General features: G+C 39.4%; 1 long non-coding RNA gene across 5 annotated transcripts in view; it reads left to right on the top strand.

Moving 5' to 3' along the window:
• Positions 1-6,675: 6,675 nt before the first annotated feature.
• LOC148005922 (uncharacterized) overlaps positions 6,676-20,545 on the top strand; it is a 173,483-nt gene continuing 159,613 nt past the window's right edge. The window contains exons 1-2 of one of the 5 annotated variants that reach the window (XR_015620361.1): positions 6,676-6,807; positions 17,316-17,435. This is a non-coding gene — a long non-coding RNA (uncharacterized LOC148005922). The remainder of the gene's footprint in view (positions 6,808-17,315; positions 17,436-20,545) is intronic. The other 4 variants (XR_015620360.1, XR_015620364.1, XR_015620363.1 and 1 more) reach the window with 4 other exon arrangements.

The raw sequence follows: 20,545 nt of genomic DNA, 5'->3' as shown, positions 1-20,545 counted from the left end.
AAAGGATTCTGGATCCTAATACTGAGATTCCCGGTCATCCCTGTTTGTGGTTGCTTTGTTCATAAATAGCTAGGAACTGGAAGCAGCTTAGATGTTCATCAACCGAAGAACAGGCAACGAAAAGAGTAAATCTTCTCTCATGGTCTTTCCATTCCCTTTCTTCAATGTTTCCTAACCTTTAAGTTTAGAAGTGATGCTGTAAGTATATTAACTGGGGGTGGCCTTCCAGGGTCAGGACAGTTAATATCTATATTTTGAGCAGCCATGATTTTCTGAAATGGTTCTCTCTGCAGTAAAGAGAAGCACCTGTGATAAGTGTGTGAACTACACTTATCTGTAGGTATCAGGATAAATATTTAAGAAAATTAAACTTTTTTAGGAATTATACTAGTTTAGGAAATTGATAATAGTAGATTATTTATGTTTCATGTCTTCACCAACTACAAGTGATTAGTTTTCTTTACATTTGTAAACACTGCTTTATCTGAACCCTTTCCTGCCACCCTTCCTCTTCTTGGTCTCCTTATAATTCCCCATTTGTTCCTTCATCTTCACACATTCTTTTTGTCTTTTAGAGTGTATCTTCTCTGTTCCTTAAAGGTATCGCAACACAAAATAGTTGAGAGTATGGCTTTCAAACTGTGAGTAAAATTGTGGAGTCAACCTGATCAAACTCTGTTTATGCCACTTAGCAATGTGCACTGTTGAGAATTTAGCAATTTTCCAGTCCATCTGGTTTCTCCTATGTGAAAGGCAGGGCTTCTTTACCGCACTAGTGTCAAGAGTACAAGAAATAGTAAAGTACCAGGTGCTGTGACTGCCACATAGAGAGCTCAGAACAAGCACTTATAATCATCATCACTGATGTAATCTTCCTGGTCATTTCCATCCTATGGCATCCACGTCATCATCCTCATCATTACCTTTTCTGGAAATTATCATCACATCCTACTCCTTTAGCCTTGGTTAGTGACCTTCCTTCTGGCTTTCTGTCTGCCAGCAAGAGTCTACGAGCATTTCCACTGATGTACTAATTTATACGCCTAATTCCTAACTCATTCTTTTCTTCTGAAATTCTACTGAGAATGAAGTTTAAAGATGTTTAGGGTAACAGTGACAAAGACTTCACAATAGTGAGTTGGGAACTTACACATGGTGCTAAGGAAGGAAGCCCACATGAACTGAGGGAAGACAGACATGCTGAAGAGGAAGGGTGTGATTATCAATAGAGGTATGGATGAGGGATACAATGGTGAATGTACTGTATGGAAATCATCAAAAACCTCTTCTTGTAAATCATTCAAATGACTAGGATATATGAGAATCTCTGCACGTGTCTGACTTTTGACAATAGGCAAAGATACTGTATCATCCCTTAGCACGGAATGGGGCTGTGAGGCGACAACACCAGCTTTTTCTCAGCTCTCAGAAGTAGCATTGAGCCTAGCTACATTTCGATGAAATTTCACCACAGAAATATCAGGCGAAAAATGAACCCGTGAGGCCAGTGGCATTTCTTTGTCAACTTAGGAGACTTCCGTCTTTGCTGATAAATGTGTTATCTTTTAAAGTAACCTGAACTTCATAAGATTTTCACGATGACATTTATATTGTGTTCCTTTGAATTGTTATTTTACTCCCAATTTGAATTTTAACTCATTACTGCTGCCTTTGCATAGCATCGTATATCTTTTTTTTCTAACCAGAAAAGTTTAAAACAGTGCACGTAGAGAATCAGAGTATGGACTCTCATCTGAGGATGAATTTAATTAGTGAGTCTTTAAAAATACTCAGTAATGTTTAAAGTGCTTGCAGGCTGTGCCATGGAGCATGAATACAATTAATTACTGAAATATTTTTTAAGAGATGAAATTGAGGAATGAAAGAATGACCCAGTGTGTAACACCTCAGCTCTGTCCATATGTCCATATCTTGGGGTCTTCAGTAGAATACTCTGATAAAGGTTTCAAAGTGACAAGGGAACTGTGACATGCTTGATAAAAGCTTGAATAATCGTAGACAATTGACTGAATGTTCTTCATCGCACAAATGAGGTACATGTCATGGAAACAATATAGATTATGAAATGAAGAGGATTAGAGTTTCCAAGTACCTGGTTTATTAGCTGATAAGCTTTCTATAGCAAGTCAGGAGGAGATGATTGGTACTTTGTATGTTATGGAAGTACATTTTTATTTCTAATTCCTTATCAATAATAGATTTCCATGAGCACTTCAGAATGTAATCCAGAATTGCTTTTGTTAGACACAACTGAAAACCTCTATCATCATAGATTATGGAATGAGTCTTGAGGTTGTGTCAAGAATGGATACACATAAAGTTTTGCTTGGTTAATTCTATAAACTGAGATAAGCCCTTCTGGAAGCCAGAGACCTTCCAGTTCCAGAACTTTTGTTTAATATGTATAAAAGAAATGTGAATGTAAAAGGTGGGCTTTTATAGAATTCCACTGATCCTTGGTACACTAGGAATTAGACATGGATGTCACTGAACACACTTGTCACATTAACTCAGTTAGGAAATGTGACCAAATTTTCTTCTGGGGAGTTTTGTAGCTTTAAAACTTCATACTTCTTTTCTTCTGTTTAACACTTTATGAAATCAATCTTTTAAAGTGTTATTCTTAGACAGTGTTATTTAATACGTAAATTGTATTGTTATGCCCATTAAGAGTACGTTAAACTACTGAACATATACTTCTACAAACTGTTTACCTCTCCAATATCACCCTGATCCCAGGGAGCTAAGGTATAGTCATGAAATTGGAAACTGATACTCTACTCTCCTTGTCATTCCAAAGTAGTACAACAGAAACCATGCAAACTAATGGGCTGTTTTACTCCAGAGTTTGCAGATTTCTCCTCAAGTAACATTCAAAGATTGGTTGTTTTCGTTTGTTGGGTTTGTTTTGTTTTGTTGTTTTGTTTTCTATAGGACTGGAAAAATATGGCATATTTTCCCTTTCATATAGTTTAAAATGTTATTGTTTCAAGTCATAAAATGAACACCTTTGAAGCTACGGGAGTGGTTCAGTGGATAAAGTGCTTGCTGTGCAATCATACTGTATACTGTGCTGAGCCTATACCTAAAGTATGCTGTAATCTCAGTGGTTTGGGGGATGGAGAGATAAGATTGTTGGGTCTTGGTAGCCACCAGGTTAACTTCAGATTCAATTAAGGTCTAAAGGTAATACTGTGGGTGTAGAGAGAACACTGTATCCTCCTCTGCCCTTCATATATGTGTACACACACACAGACGCACACACACACACACACACACACACACACACACACACACACACAAAGCTAATATTAGAACATTTAGGGAACTAGAGTAAATTATAAAAAGAAAATGCTGTAGAGAGAAATATAAGGCATACTTTACAAAGTAAAAGCACAACAGGAAAGATGGGGCACGGCAGGCTGTCTAGGTGCCTTCGATGGCATCTGAAGGCATCTGGAAATTGTCAAATGTTTCCTGGCAGAAAGAGGAACCGTCATGGGTTAAGAGACAAGCAGAAGTTAGTGGGAAAAAGAAAGGCAATAAGGCTAACTGGATCATGGTAACAGGACAGAAAGTGTGGAGGGTAAAGCTATAGCAATGATGTTTTTGTTTGTTCTCCCTTGAGTCCCAGTTCTGTCAGTAGATGCAGCATGATAGTAGACATTTAAAAAAACACCAAGCATTTTCCTAATGACCTTAGCCAGCCCACCAGGAGCTCTAAGTATGTACCATCTGTTGGACTCCTGCCAGGGTCGTCCTGTGCAGGTTCCACTACTCTGATCTCTATAGTCTTGGTTTAGTCAGTAAGTAATTGTTGAATTCACAGAAAAGAATATGACCTTGGACAAGGGGACTCCAGAGTGGCCAAAAACCTCTGAGGTGGTGATCATAGTTGGATGCTGTGTATTTCACATTCAAGACTACTTAGAAGAATCACAGTAGGTACTATATAAGAAAACATGCACTGCTTAAACTTCGGATAAATATTAGCTCAGTCAAAATAATAGCATGCTTATCACACTCAGCTTTAGAATGAATTTCATATAACAAGGTATCTGTTAACTTTATGTGCAACCCTCAAAAATAGTGATTCAAAACAACAACGATTTACATGCACTGTCCGGAGCTCAGCTGTGTCACTCTGAGTCAGGACAGGTGTGACTGCTTTCTGTTGGACTTGCTTCTCTATCTAAACATCTAAAATTTAGGAACGAATTGTGGCGATGTCTGAGTTATGTCTCCTTTGTTACCTACTAGACGTGAGATGTTCTCATGGCACAGTCACAGAGATGTCAGGGGCAACACTGGTAAGCCCTGGCGTGTAGGTACTTCTCATGCTTCTGCGTGCATCATATGCATGCTTGTCTCCCTTGGGCCAGGGCAAGTCAGAAGGCCATTTGGGATTCAAAGTGGATGAATATATTTATCTCATAATTAAAGGAGAACAATAATGTCCATTTCTTGCAATATATCAGAAGGATTTCATAAAGTACATATACACACACAGGCCAGCTGTACCAGTCAGCATCCCAGCTGGAAGTCAATTTACCACAGATGGTTCCAATGAAGAGAGTCTAATGAAAAGGCTGTTTGCTGAAATGTGGGCAGGGTTACAGAAACAAACAAGGAGTGATGAGGGACCCAGAGACTAGTAACAGCTAGAAGCCATTATCACCTCTAGGGTTTTCGGGAATGGAGTTCCTGAAATCCCTAAAATGTGGATTCCTGTGTAGATCCTCACTTTTGCCTGAGAGGAGGTGGCAAGTGTGGAAGGAGAATTGTTCTTTGCACTTCATTTAAAATAAAGGTCTAAAAAGGGTAAGGATATTCAAGGCATCGTCTCAGGTGAAAGGAAGTATGGGTTATGGGCTGAGTGTGGGAAAGGTGTAATCTGGAGTCTAGCTTCACCCTGACATTATAGAGAGTTGTAGAAGAGAAGAGATCCTGTTAACTTGATATACAGGGTTGCCAGGTAAGTCACTTGTGTGAAATGAGCTCGCTTGATCAGGACAGTGCTCTACAGGGAGAGAAGCACTGGGTCACTGCCCAATCTACAGGGAGTTCTGTGGAGTGTCCCAGGAATCGGAACAGTGTCTATCATCAACCAACAACAGCATCCTTCTACACTGGGTTAGCTCTTGCACCAAGCGCCAGCTGAATCTGACCGGGGCCAGACGACCATGTCAACATGGATGTGAACCTCAATCATGCAAATTCCCATAAAAACTGTGTTTGAAAAAAAAATCTATATATGAATTCAGGTGAGGTTCCGTGTCCCTCTCTGGCCTCTACACTTGTTTCAGCCATGGCACTTTGGAAGACGTGGTGTAGGAAACCTTTCTCAATACAGCCGGGGGTGTGAAAGCGAGGAAGGAGGCTGTCTGAATGCACAAAACATCAGCTATGAAATGTTCCCTTTCTGGCCAAGGCAATCATTCTAGAAGAAAATAGAATCCAATTTACTGTAATTTTATAATGTAGATCGCAATCTACACTTGGGGTTCTGGCTACCAAAGCCTAGTTGGGGCTTGGGTTTGAAAAAAAAGGGTGTCTGAAACTTGTCTTTTCTTTGCTTTTCCAGTAGACAAAAAGAGTGCTAGACCTCATCACAAACTTAAAAGGATTTCGTGGGGTTAAATTAGAGGTGAGGGGAAATTTTTTTAATTGGTCTGGAAGAACCCTGCTGCTATTGGACCAATTTAGTGAATTCTTTCTATCCCTTATGAGAGCAGGACCTCATGCCTTATTTATTTAGGTTATTTTTCAAGATGTGAATATAAAAATTGGTTATCCAAAAAGTGTGACATATGGCTTTTAATATTTTTAATGTACACAATGCTTGTTTCTGACACCTCTAAAATATTAAAAAAGACTTGTGAATTTATTTTATCTTGCTTATGAAAGGATAACATGCAGTTGGAAGAATGCTTGATTTCCATCTTGCCTCAATTAATACATTAATTACACGTTAGTGACATTGTTCTGTGCCTCGCATGCAGGACAGAAACAATCTAAATCAAGAAAGGGTTTTTAGCTCCTGGCTTGGGAGAGATTTCATACCTTCAGAAGGTGTGATTGCAGGATCAGCTTGATGGTGTAAGAAAACTTTCTCAATACAGGTATATTGAGAGCCCAAAAGGCCAAACTCTGAGCTTGTAGGGAGCACAGCATAAGTAAATGACAGCATTCGTCAAATGGCTGCCTGGCTCCTGCTTACCTCTTAGTTGAAGGGAAGACAAAGCATCCCAACCGTGCATGTAAGGAGACCTTCCTTTTACCCTAGCTCATCATTCTAGATTCGCTATATTTGAAAATTTGGTCAAGATATACTGGTTTACCCGTGTTAGGAAGCCATTTCCCCACATAGCTTAAACAGTAAGGGTAAGTATTGTCGTCTATGAGGACAGTCTTGACATGAAGTGGGTCTTTATATATTAGTTATTTCAGCAACTCAATAATGTGATTAAGCTTTAAGCTTTTCCACCTCAATATCTGCAGGACTGTTTTGTTCATGTTGTGGTGGTTTAAATGAGAACACCCCCCAAAGGATGTGAAACTGAGCACTTAGTCCCCAGTGTATGGTGTTACTTGGGTATATTTTGGAGGTGTGGCCTAGCTAGAGGTTTTAGCTATGTCACTGGAGCAGGCTTTGAGAGTTAGGGTTTTGTCTTACTTGCTGTGTCCAGTCTCTAATGTTTTCTTGCAGTATGAGACATGTGCTCTCAGTTTCCTATTTCAGCTGTCATGCCATCCAGTCACTATGGACCCTAACCTTCTTGAACCGTAAGTTAACATAAACCTTTTCTTTCATAAGTTCTCTTGGCCATGGTGTTTTATCACAGAAATGTAACTAACGAAGTGATATAATGTCTAGGGAAGTGCTATGGGGCACATACAGATACAACCACATGCAAATGGAAAACAGTGGCTTCTCCCAGAGAATGTAGATGTTTTTTTTCCCCAAAGAAATGATCCAAGAAATGTTCTTTTACATTTTACTGATCAGAGTTATAATTGATCTGATAGTCATGGGAGAAATAGACACAGTGAAGTGAATTTCATAGGCCTTCTCTCTCAGTTGTCTGTGTGTCCTCACAACATGCTGGTTAGAGGAAAAGGGTATGGGTGTGGAAGGGTATAGGTGTGGAAGGAGGTAAGATATAAGCTTTTGATTATAGTCTTTTTCAAGGAAAAGGGCTCCAGTCCTCAGCTGAGGAATCCAGCATATTTTAGGTATACTGTGATATTTGGGGTATTAAATAATGAATCCCAGTCATTTACAGCCTAATGCTTTCTTATTTGTGTGTGTGTGTGTGTGTGTGTGTGTGTGTATACAAATATATATGCATACATATTCTCACAGAGGTCAAAAGAAGACAAAAGGATCCCCTGTAGTTGTGAGCCAACTTATGTGGCTATTACGAACTAAACTCTGCCTCTAAAAGAACAGTGTACATTCTTAACTGCTGAGCCATTTTCATTCCCCAGTCCCACTATTGATAATGTTGTGAAAACTGCTTAAACTTCCTATGCCTCTCAAACCCATTTGAGAAGTAGAAATGATAACTTTACTTATTTTAGAAGTTGTTATCAGTGTGCATTAGAATATGCATCCTAAATATTTAGAATATTTCCTGTGATGCTAAGCTTCTATAAATACATGAGTATTACTTAATACTCATTGACATTGTCAAGGGATAGCATTTTAAGATAATTTCCCTATGCATCTAAAGGAAAAGGATAGTATTCTATTTCCACCAGTGCATTGTAAGGATAAAATTCTATGTGTGTGTACCATTGGCACTAAGTTTCTGTTTTTAAGTTTTGTAGGTAGAATTATGGGATAAGATAAACATGAACACTCAAGTCTGACAGATTTGAAAAATTCAGCTGCTAACTCGATGTCTTATTGCTAAAATGACCCTCAATGAGCCTATCAGTTTTCGTCCATTCTCATAAGAAAATCAGGAACATAGCTCTCTTTTTCAGACAAGTAAGGTACTTGCAGTATAACAAACCCACTATGGGGATTTGTCATAGCAGGTGACAGAAGGCACTTGTCCCAGTTATGTAGGGATCTTATCACTTCTCTTTTTTTTTTGGTACCTGCCTTAATCCCATCACTTTCATAGCCTCTGAGAGGAAAGACAGGAAGCAGAAGTGGCAGGTGTGAATTGCAGAGGGCTCAAAGCTAAGCTGTGACACTCAGACCTGCCACCTGTTGGGTTTTATAAAAAAGAAAACAAAGCCAGAGAAATGTTTGGTGGAGGCCAGGTATGGTGTGGGGGAAAGGGGTGCTTCTGTGGGCCCATGCTGAGTTAGGTATCCCTTCCCCCTGAGGTACCAGCCACATGGACAGTATGTTATAGTATAGAATAGAGTTTATTTAGGGCCTGGGGAGGGAAGTTTAGGGGGTAGTAGAGGCAAAAATGGGTAGCGAGAAAGGGGGAGGGCAAGTGGCCCATTTTATAGTGAGCCAGGCACATCTGTCTGTTGCCAGGTAACTGTGGGATGGAGCCTAGACTAAATGCCAACACTCCCCAGTTTGGTTTAATTTAAAAAGAAAAAAATTAGAAAGAAGTGAAGGTGAAGCAGGAATAGGGTCATCGTGATCTTAAGCTACTTCCTGCTGGTTTTGGGGCAACATTTCTCTGGGAAACCTAGGAAAATGGGTAGGGGAATGTGGCTCCAGTCTTAGGAAAGTTGGCTGTTTCCTTGGTATCCAGGGTCTATGGAACCATCTATGGATACAAATAAAGAAACAAAAACAAAACAAAACAACAACCAAACAAAACCAACCTGTAGATATTTGTGGTGAATATTTAGAGTGAATCACAGGCACCATTTTCAAAACTCAGCATTTTATAGATTTAAGATTGAATAACGCAAGTACTGTGATTCTCTTCTTTCACGGTGATGTTAAAAGTTGTTTAAACTCCAGTCTGAATCAAATCTCACTGGGTTTCTTCGGAATTACCTGTACGAGGGTGCAGCCTCCAAAGGGCATTGATTTGTATCCCAGTTTGAGAGCCTCCCATCAAGCGATGACGGAAGATCTGGACAGGCCCTAACTCCTGACTGCGGCTTCTTTACCTTCTCACATGGATTCTGAAAGACATGTCACTGAATAGGCCCACCTGGTGGCTACAAGAGGTCGCTCTTCTGCCACATGACGGCCACTTCCTCTTTCCAGTCCTGCCACCTTCTGAGAAAAACAAGGTGCAGCAAGATGATCGTCTTCTCTTCCTGACAATGGCAAGATGGGAAAGAAGCAGAGCCAGAAAAAGAAGCTGCCTTGCCCCTGCCAAACACCCAGTCTGCTGCCAGACCGAGTCTCTGTGTGCAGACAGTATGTGCAGGGAGAGGAACTGCTTCAAACCCTGCATCTGCCCCGGGCTCTTTCCCAGTATAGTTCCCTGCTCTCCAGCTCTCCCTGATGCTGCCACTTCGTCAGCCCTCCACGACAGCTTTCTGTCAACTGACTCTCTCCAACAAGTCCTCTTTTTTTTGACAAATCTCAGAGATGCAACAGCTGGTCACCCTTCAAGACTTTCACATGTCTACTCTGCCACTTCCCCAGATTTCCTTCTTTTCTATTGATTTGATTTTTTTTTCTTTATCTCTCATCGTCTCTTATGGAGATTGAATAACAGTTTACATCTTTCTATTGCTCCGTTCTTTCTATTTGAAGCCCTTTCTTGTAACAACTTCTGCACATATCATGAAGTGTCACAGAACAATAATAGATGTTAATGTGTCTCTGTTTTTCTGTTCAAAAAGTGTCTGCACAAGCAGCCACATCAGAACTTTTCTCGGAGGTAAGCAGCTGGTATGGAGACTTGTTTTTATGAAAGATTGGATGAAAAACTTCAAAGTAATAATTATAATCTATGTAATTTTAAAACATATCTATACATATACTAGAGAACTTACAAAATTGAGTAATTTCATAGCTTCTGTGGCCCTGGGGACAGATGCCCCTTCTTAGTGCCCTCCTCCAGAATTGGTTTGGGCTATAGTGAGTATTTAACAAAAACTTCTTGAATCTAAACTTACATGAAGGTATAATGACTAACTTTGTTTGTCAACTCAATTGGGTTGAAAAGTGCCTGAGAGCCTAATCATGGGCTCCCCTCTGATCTGTCTGGATTACATTCCCAGAGATCGATTAGGTAGTTCTGACATCTCAATAATTTCATCAAATTGTGCCTTGATAGATCAATGATAAGGTAGCACTCTTGGGGGAGGTAGTGGTTAAAGATAGGTAGGCCCTAGTTAGAGGAAGTAAATATTTTCTTCTGACTTCTCTAAATATTATGCTTTCTTCCTCTGACCTTTGCTTGCCTTGCCTTGAACTTCTTTTTTCTGTGTTCCCTTCTGCCATAATAGACTAGCACCTCTGGAAGCAGAGCCCAAACAAGTGCTTCCTCCATTAAGTGTATCTCTTAGGCAACAGAGTGAATAGGTGAACTTGATATACCATATTCCTCTGCCTGAGATTTCAATAATCCTTTGAGTCTTCAACATAATCATAGTTTTGGAGAGTATTTCTGAAACACAGAAATTCTACTTAAAGGAATGAGTGATTCAAGGAGTACGACATGGCATAGTATAAATAATACATATATAGGCAAATTATGTCTAAATTTATTTTTATAAAATTGAAATACTACTTTGTTTCAACATGCTTGATACTCAAATACTGTATTAATATATTATCTCATATCTAATTTTTTGGAGAATTTAAAGAGAATAACTTTCTCCTCATTTGCATGCACATTCTTTAGCAGAACAGCCTACAGAGGCAGGTACCCCATAGACCTGCCCTTCCATTCCAGGCTTTTGGACACTCATAATATGTTATATACTTGTAACATGCAGCGAATAACTGCATTAGATATTGGAAATGAAGACTAATTAATCATGTACAGAAGCTATTAAGATGCCCTAATAAATATATGTTGTTTGGAAAACCTTTGTGGAAAAAAACATTTGGTGGATTTAGTGCCTTTTATGTCTAGATAAAAAAAATCCAAACACTAAAAAGAAAAAAGCCTGTGACATAAGCTTACATCTCTCCCAATAAATCTTCCTGAGTGAACACTTGAATAGAATATGAAGTCAAATAATACAAGAACAAGAAAATGGAGGAGCTTTCCTACAATCCATAGCAGTGACAGAAGCATTCAAAGCTTTAAGATATTTTAGTCAGGAACAACAGGAAAAGGGGAGGGGGAGTAAATCCAGAAAAGCCTTAAATAGATGTGAATGCCTGTTTTATTCAATAATGCTGCAATTCTACACAGTAGAACAATGAACACTGAGGTAGCATATTTAAACAACTATATTAATTGTCTTAATTAAAATGAAATCCAAAAAGACACATATAGGGAGCTTGATGTGCATATGGATGCAGACATATAAAAGAACATGAAATTATAGGGTGATTCAGTAGGTAATATTTTTATCAGTGAACTCACATTGCTCAGTATCATTTAGTGATTGTAAGTGGTAAAAGCCATTTTAGTTATGACATCCTATTTAAAAGGGATTAGTGAGCCTCAATTTTCTTTTTTTTTCTTTTTCTTTTTTTATTAACTTGAGTATTTCTTATATACATTTCGAGTGTTATTCCCTTTCCCGGTATCCGGGCAAACATCCCCCTCCCCCCTCCCCTTCCTTATGGGTGTTCCCCTCCCAACCCTCCCCCCATTGCCGCCCTCCCCCCAACAGTCTAGTTCACTGGGGGTTCAGTCTTAGCAGGACCCAGGGCTTTCCCTTCCACTGGTGCTCTTACTAGGATATTCATTGCTACCTATGAGGTCAGAGTCCAGGGTCAGTCCATGTATAGTCTTTAGGTAGTGGCTTAGTCCCTGGAAGCTCTGGTTGCTTGACATTGTTGTACATATGGGGTCTCGAGCCCCTTCAAGCTCTTCCAGTTCTTTCTCTGATTCCTTCAACGGGGGACCTATTCTCAGTTCAGTGGTTTGCTGCTGGCATTCGCCTCTGTATTTGCTGTATTCTGGCTGTGTCTCTCAGGAGAGATCTACATCCGGCTCCTGTCGGTCTGCACTTCTTTGCTTCATCCATCTTGTCTAATTGGGTGGCTGTATATGTATGGGCCACATGTGGGGCAGGCTCTGAATGGGTGTTCCTTCAGTCTCTGTTTTAATCTTTGCCTCTCTCTTCCCTGCCAAGGGTATTCTTGTTCCCCTTTTAAAGAAGGAGTGAAGCATTCACATTTTGATCATCCGTCTTGAGTTTCATTTGTTCTAGGCATCTAGGGTAATTCAAGCATTTGGGCTAATAGCCACTTATCAATGAGTGCATACCATGTATGTCTTTCTGTGATTGGGTTAGCTCACTCAGGATGATGTTTTCCAGTTCCAACCATTTGCCTACGAATTTCATAAAGTCGTTGTTTTTGATAGCTGAGTAATATTCCATTGTGTAGATGTACCACATTTTCTGTATCCATTCCTCTGTTGAAGGGCATCTGGGTTCTTTCCAGCTTCTGGCTATTATAAATAGAGCCTCAATTTTCACACCGCACAATGGACACATGCATGAGGACATCGCATGCTATACCATAAGTAGGAACAATTTGTAAATCTAAAACCCAATGGCTCTGACTCCTATAGATAAGAAGTAGATACTTCCCAGAAATAAGGATCATAAATAAAACTACAAAGAAGTTGTTAATGTTAGAATTTTTCCCACACATTGGACTAACAGCAACTGTTCTATTTTAAAAACACCATTACAGACAGACAAAACACATCAATTTTCAAAATTACTTAAAGGACCCAAATCTGAAGTTTCTGGAAAATGTTAAAACTGCTTGTTTAGTCCAATAGAACAATTAAGAGTATGTAAATTGTAGCACATTTATTACCTAATAAACAAATAAACAATAGGTTCAACAATATCATTAGAACATCAAGGACATAGCAAAACCATTAAAAGGAAATCTCTATCAAATTTTAAAGATGATCATATGGCTCAGTCGTTACATTTTTATAAATATCAGCACAAACATGAGACATTCAATTGGGTTAAGTGTATTTTCAAGGTTGTATGTTGTAGTTTTATGAGGTAAATTTGCAATATTACACTTCTATTAGAAATTAAATAGTTAAAAATGTTTACCAGACGCCTGCTCTATTCTAATCCGTGTCATTGAATACTGTGACAGTCTGAGAAGGTGCAGCAGCCTTCCTACTTTATAAGTGAACAAAATATACAGTCGAGCAAGCAGTCCTGGTATAGGCTGAAGCTCAGAATTCAGTTCATGCCTCTAGAATCCGTGCTCCTAAGTACATCCTCTGTCTATGAATATGATACTTCACTTTGCTGCCCCCCTTTTGGTGATAGTACACAATGTAGTTATCATAAGACCATTGTTTTACTAAATGTTTCAAAAATCTATATATGCCTCAAAGCAGCAAATATTTATGAAAAGCTACAAAAGCAACTAAGAACAGAACTCTTTCATTATACTTGTACTTATTATGGTAAAGTATCAAAACAACCTAACTGTGGCAATATTTTAGCCGTAACATTTTCTATTACAATAACCACTGGCATTTTGTTTAGAATAATGTATATTTGTGAGAGTGAATATGCATCACTTTCAGACAAAAATAAAATGAGTCATATGTTAACTACCACATTACATTGAAGAGTGTACACAAAGGAATTACAGTAATAGTGCCCAAAATGTATGTAGTCATTTGGAGATAGTCCAATTAACGATTTTCTATTATCTCACTGCTCTTCATTATTAAATGTTCGGTATATATTGAATTCATGGTACAATGCATTTTATTTATAAAATGTATACAACAAGCCCAGGGAAAGTAAGCATGGGATTACATTGACCTTACTCTGATACCTTCTTGGCCCTAACATTAGATTCATTCTCACCAGGTCTTAGGTTGGGTTGGGGGAATTTATGTTCAGAAAGCCATGACCATGCCCTGTGTATAATCAACATTCAAGAAAGACAGGAAGAAGACCAGAAGCTGACACAAAGCATTGCAGAATCTCCACTAATGCCAGAAGACCATAAGAACAAATAGCACACTCCTAAAAACAAAGCAAATACCATACACATGGTCCTCGTCCAACGTTCTCGCGTGGGTTCTGGTGCTAACTGCTTTCTTGGTAATATTACTTACTCACGCAGCATATGGCTGTTTTGTTAAGCCTCATAGACACATGTCTGCTGAGATAAATTAATGTTCCCATCTCAACTGCATGATTTGGCAGGAATAATATACTTGCCAGCCAATGTGTAGACTGACCCACATGAATCCCCACAGGAGAATCTAAAGAGAAATACTGTCCAGGAAGCTAACAAGCAGTTAAAGGCAAAAGATTTAGTAGTTCTGTCTGCAGGTCTCGGCCTGGCATTCTCTGTAGCACAGTGTGGTTATTAGAGTTTGAAAGTACAGGGAAGGAACCTAGAAAAGTACATAAATTCGGAAAGTGAGAGAACCACTTTTTCAAACTATCAGGTGCCCCAAAAGGCAGCTCATTATTAGCCAAGGAAGGAGAATCATTGCTGAAGGTGACATATATACAATAAACACACATGTCATGACAGACACATGTACATTGCCACACACCTTTTTCTGAAAGTCTAGTTTTCTCTTAGGTATGAAAGTCTGTCGATAGTATTGGCAGGCAGAGCATAACTTAGGTTGAGAAATGAATCCTGTTTGGCCCTCAGCTCTTCCAGTTTCCTATATGGACCCATGACACACCATATAGATTCAAACATTACGTGCCCTCCTTTATCACAGACAGGGGTCACGAGATTTCAATGAACCATGTTCACTGTATGTGCCAAGAACTACACTACTAACCTTACTCACCATGTGTGTTGTGTGGATTAAACACACTTGTAGTTGGAGAAAAGTAGATATTTAAGCTTCAAATCTGAGCTACTATAGCTCATCACAGGTAAACACAGTGGTTCAGTAGGCTTTTTAATCACTCAGGACCTGATTTCAAATTCTCCTGTCTTTCCTTGACTCAGTTATTACCATCTTGGATTGTCACATTCTCTGAGCCATTCCTTATCGGTGAGAGGTGAAATATTAAGTTCATACAAAGTAACGAGAAGTTATTAAAATATCTGAAACATAAGGATTATTCAAAGACTGGTTGGAACCCAATGGTGAGCAGAGTTATATGGAGGGCAGAGGACTGAAGGAGGCTCTGAGCCTAGAAAGGAAGTGACCACATCCAGGATTCTTGACATTAAAGAAGGGCTACCTTTAATCTAGTTCAATGTGCTTCGTGAAGATTTTGGACATTATCCTAGTGGCCTGACAGTCTGTTAATATCCAAATAAACTATTTTTTAAATGTCTTTTTCATGTGGAATATTGTAAAGGGCCTAATATCGTGACGCCTCTTAGGCACTACAGAGTTCAAGGAAAGCAGTGAACTGTGTTTTCTGAGGCATGATAATACAGAATACTCACTTCCACATTTTAGTGCTCATTTTGATATCGCGCAGTACGTAACTTCCCAGTAATTTCAGAACCACATTTTAAACTAGTTTCAGTCTGTTTTAGAATAATGAAAGTTATACAAGTGTTTCCATTTCTGTTTCTTCCTCTTCTGTTTCTTTCTATGCTGTGCATAGAATTTGCGGATTTACTAAAGGCCAAAGGAATTTTTAAGTTACTGTGGTAAATTGGATGTTTATTGTTACAGAAAATATTAAATTTGTGCTGAATAATTGACAGTTGAAGCACCTTCAAGATTTTTCAGAATTGACCAACTACTTCATTTTATAATCAATAAAACCAATTTCATCATATAATCAATACTTACATGCTGAGGATTAAGGGTGGAAAAACCTCAAAATCTATTAACCATAACCAATATGTTTCTATGCAAGCAGAATGTGAGTTTAGTAATAGCTTTGTAGCACAACACTTATATTCCTGACTTGACTGAAATGTTCTAGGAAGTGTTACACAGCATGCCTGATTCAAAGTGTGCACATCGTGTGCTCAGATCTGAGGCTGCTGGAAAGTCAGACAATGAAGCAAGAGCTGCTCTAACCAGGATTCATCATGCATGTTTTAAAATAAAGTTTGGGTCATTGTACTTTCAGAACCCTTTTGTGTCTGCTAATTTTCCTTGACCCTCATGTTTAATTATGTGACCACTTTTGGGCTTGAGATCCAAAGACTAAGACGCTGGACCCTGGACCACCATGAGAATAAGTCCTTGCAGAGAAACTCACACTGTCCAACCGGCTAAAGGGACAGCAGCTGAGTTACCCACCATCACCCCAGGAACAGAGCCTTTTGTGCCAGGGAAGGAACCCCTTAGAAACTGCCTTGGGCTTGAGTTTTAAGATCAACAAATTGACTAGACAAACATCTCAAGAATAATAATGAAATTTGTTTTACTCCCTTTCTTTATTCCTCTTTCAGCCCGTGAGATAGAAATCACACCCTTCCTTCTTGTTATGCTAAGTAGCCCCTCGGCTCTCATTTCCCCTCTTCTTTTGTTGAGATCCAAACCCTTTCCTCCTTGATAGTTTGAATCTGCAGTGGCAGACAGTGGCACCAAGAGCATCTGTAGAAGTACAGTTAGAGAACCTGAGTTTTCAGTCCTTCCCTCAGCCTCCGGTTTCACTCCTCCCTGAACATTTTCACATAGGCTCACAGGAAACCAAACCAAATATAATGTGTACTTTCAATACCTGAACACTGAGTCCTTGACTCTGAAACTCTAGTAGGATCCCAACTGAGGCCACAAATGAAGCTGGCTAAGCTGCGAGAAAAGATAGTTTTTAAGGTGTTAACATGAATTGGAAATTACACAAGCCACGTGCAACAGTTAAGACACCTATCATTCCCACTGTAAAAACAGAAAACTAGAGATGGAGGGGATCTTGTGGCTTACTTAATATTTATATGGCTACAACATGACTAGCATCCATGGGCTCTAAAGCCTTGTTCGGATCAGTTCTACCATATGCCCGCAGCACCTGTGTACCTTCCGTCGACTTTAGAAACTAACCTGGGAACTATTAAAGACAGGATTCTCGTGTTAAGGCTCAGATTTGGCTAGATCAGCCTCTATTTGCTCTAGTGAGGTCTAACTAGAGACAGAGCTGAACAATAAAGTGTTTGAAGCTTTTTCTGCCTTCTGCAATTCCCCGCACGCAGGGGTATGCTCTCATAACCTTCCAGCATATTTAAAAGCCTGGGATATTAATGAGAAGCTGTTATTTCTTCTAAAAGAAGCATTGCTTTTCAGGATCATCGGCTCCCAGCACTTGAGGTGTGTGTCTTCTCACCCACATGCTATATGCTGAAGCACCTGTTGGTGGTGGAGCAGGAACAGTTGGCAGTGAACTACAAGTGTAAGAATTTGAAGGTAACTAGGTCTTATTACCGTATGCCGGCATAAAAATATTATTTCCCTACTGTGGATAAAGGAACAGAAGCCTGGTGTCTGCAAAGATATGAACATTTGTTGGGAAATTTATGTTGATATATAACAGCATATGGTCTTTTTCATCATGGATTCATGTGCAGGAGGCAAGCTTGGTGTTCACAGTTAGAGGCACTGAAGGTGGAGCCATGGGAGGTGTCCAAGATTTGGTAGCACTGTACCCAGAATAGTTACACATTCCCAGAGGAGAGGTCAACATGTCCTGTAAAAAAATCTGGTCTTTAACATTATCAGAGGAACACTGACATTTCACTCAGATAAAGTGCTCTACTGAGAACCACATCGTCATGGTCTGTAGGGGCCATAGGGATCTTCTAGTATAATATTTCAAACCACAGAAAGCTGGAACAAATAAAAATACCTTGATAGTGATCATTAGAAAATACACCTGCTTTGAAAGACAGGACACCCAAGATATGTCAGAAAGTAAGATTGTCCATGCTTACGATTAATGAGCTCTCATATTTTACTAGTTTTCTGTGGTTGCCGTTACAGTCTTCATATTTACTTACCTTTGGTTCACTTTGCTAGGAAGTATTTATTTAAAACATATTGGCCTCCCAATTTTAGTAATTATGACATCCATCCCACAAATACTTTTGGTGTAAAGAAATATCATAATTATTAAAATACATTTAAATGTTAGGCTTGAAATTAACTAGGATGTAGGACTCAGGAACATGCTTTTTACTCTCCTTTCTGTTCTCCATTATGATCTCTCCTGTCCCACTGCTAGTGTCCAGCAGCCTGCTTGACATGCTTCTTCTCTCAAGCTTTCTCCATTCCCTTGGAAATCTACCTTCATTCACTGTGAACTCCATGGGACTTTGGTGTGGCGCCAGCTTTGCTCCTTCCTGTGGCCCTACTCAGATCTCTGTTCTACCCATTCCCCATTCTTTTTATGTCAGCCTTGAATCCCTAGAAACCTGTTAACCTGGGATCCCCAGTGGTCACATTGGGCTGGGACTCAGGTAGGCAATTTTCACTCTCCTTCCTATCATCCATAAATTCAAATTCTTTACAAAGAGTTGGGAGGAAATTCTGAACCAGGAATTGTTGCTTTATCCAGTGTGGCAAGATAGCTCGTTGCCCTGCCCTTTCCCCTTGTTTTATTAATTAAATTTATTCCTTGAGAGTTTTATACATATGTGTAATGCATTTTGATTACTTTCACTGCCACTATCTTTGATCTCCTTCCCACTCATCAATCTTCATAAGCCCCTACATGTTCCTCTCCCACATTCATGACTCTTGTGTTTTATGATTCACTGAGTTTAACCAGGGGCATCTGTATGACCAATGGGTTTGAAATTACCTATTGGGGCCTTCTGGGGTCACTGTTGGTTATACAACTGAAAACAATGATTGCACCTCCCTCAGAGTTTATTAGTAGCATGAAGTGTTAGGGCCCCTTATTCATGATTGACTTTTCATAAGCTCAGTCTTTCCAGTTCCAGTGTGGTAGACTGTTGGTGATGTGAAATCTGTGTAGTGCCTGAACATAGCGTTTTTCAGTCTTCTTTCCATCTTCTGGCTCTTATGTTCTTTCTGTTCCCTCTTTTGCATTGTCACATCCTTAAAGAGATTGTCACCATTTCCTGTGAGGTGATGAGAACACAGCTTCCATTTATTCTCATCACATTGAAGAGTTAAGCTTCTGCCATCACCACCTATCACTGAAAATCAAAGTTTCTCTGATTAATGCTATCTTTGGTTATAAAACATCCCAGTTAGAATAGCAATTAACAAAAAACACCAAGTGATAGCAGATGCTGTTGAGGCTGTGGAGGAAAAGGAATCCTTATTCATTGTTGGGAGTAGTATAGACTGATTTACCTACTGTGGAAATCAAGTCCTCACCCAGGAATATACCAGAAGGAATGTATCTCCTACCAGAGATATTTGCTCATCTATGTGCAATACAGCCCTGTTTAAAATAGCTAGGATATGGAACCAGCTTAGGTGTCATCAAATAATAAATAGATAATAAATGTGCAGTAGCATATATACAATAAGACTTTACTCAGCTATTGAGAAAAATGAAATCTGCAAGTAAATGGATGGAGCTAGAAAATCTTATACTAAGTGATATGACCCAGGCCACAAGAAACGAACCCCACTTGTATTTTCTCTTATATGACTTTGATCTTTGACCCTCCAGACTTCAGTGTTTCTCTTTGATACTTATAGAGAGCAGGAAACTAGGAATTTCCATGGGGAGATGGTACCATGGAGGAAGGCAGCAGGGCAACACTTAGTCGGAGCCAGGTTCTAGGAAGCTAAAACAAAGCATTAAACAATGAAATGTTTTTAAATTGGAGAAGAGGGAGGAGGGAGGATAAATGTTTATATAAACATATAAATGTGTGGGTGTTTGTTAGTTTGCTGTGGTTGTCATAACAAAATACCACAGATGGAGTGGCTCAAGCAATAAAAATTCATGTGCTCACAGTGTAAGAGTCAAGAAGGATGCTTTATCTAAGACATTCTTCACTGGCTTGTAGCTGGCCAAATTGTCACTGACCTCACATGGTCTTCCTCACACAAATTCCCAGATATATGTTCTTCTTTCCCAATCTCCCCTCCTAAAAACCGCTACCATTATGTTGGGTGAGAACCTCATTTTCTGATTTTGTTTGGTTTGGGTTTTCTTTCACTTATTACATTTTACTTAGTTAGTAGGAAGGGGCACAGGCCCATGAGTGCTTGAGGAAGCCACAGCACACCATGTAGGCACTGGTTTTCTCCTTACAACTTTACTCTGGTCCTGAGGAGTAAACTCAGATCATTTGGCTGGGTTACTCACTGAGCCACCTTCCCAGCCTCTCATTTTCACTAATCAACTCTGTCAATTTCCTCCTACACTCTCATATACAGGCACTCCCTAGCTCACGTAAAAGCACAGATACCAGGGATGGACTTGCAATGTTTGAATCTGAGGCTATAATTCATTGCATGGCATGGCATCCTTTTATGTATTTAATTTTAGAGTTGGAATTGCAGTGTTTGAATCTGAGGCTATAATTCATCTT

The sequence above is a fragment of the Rattus norvegicus genome, chromosome 5 (genome assembly GCF_021556685.1).
Source record: "Rattus norvegicus strain SHRSP/BbbUtx chromosome 5, alternate assembly SHRSP_T2T, whole genome shotgun sequence".
NCBI lineage: Eukaryota > Metazoa > Chordata > Mammalia > Rodentia > Muridae > Rattus > Rattus norvegicus.
Note: the sequence above shows the minus strand (reverse complement) of the source record. Positions and strands in the feature narration are given on the sequence as shown.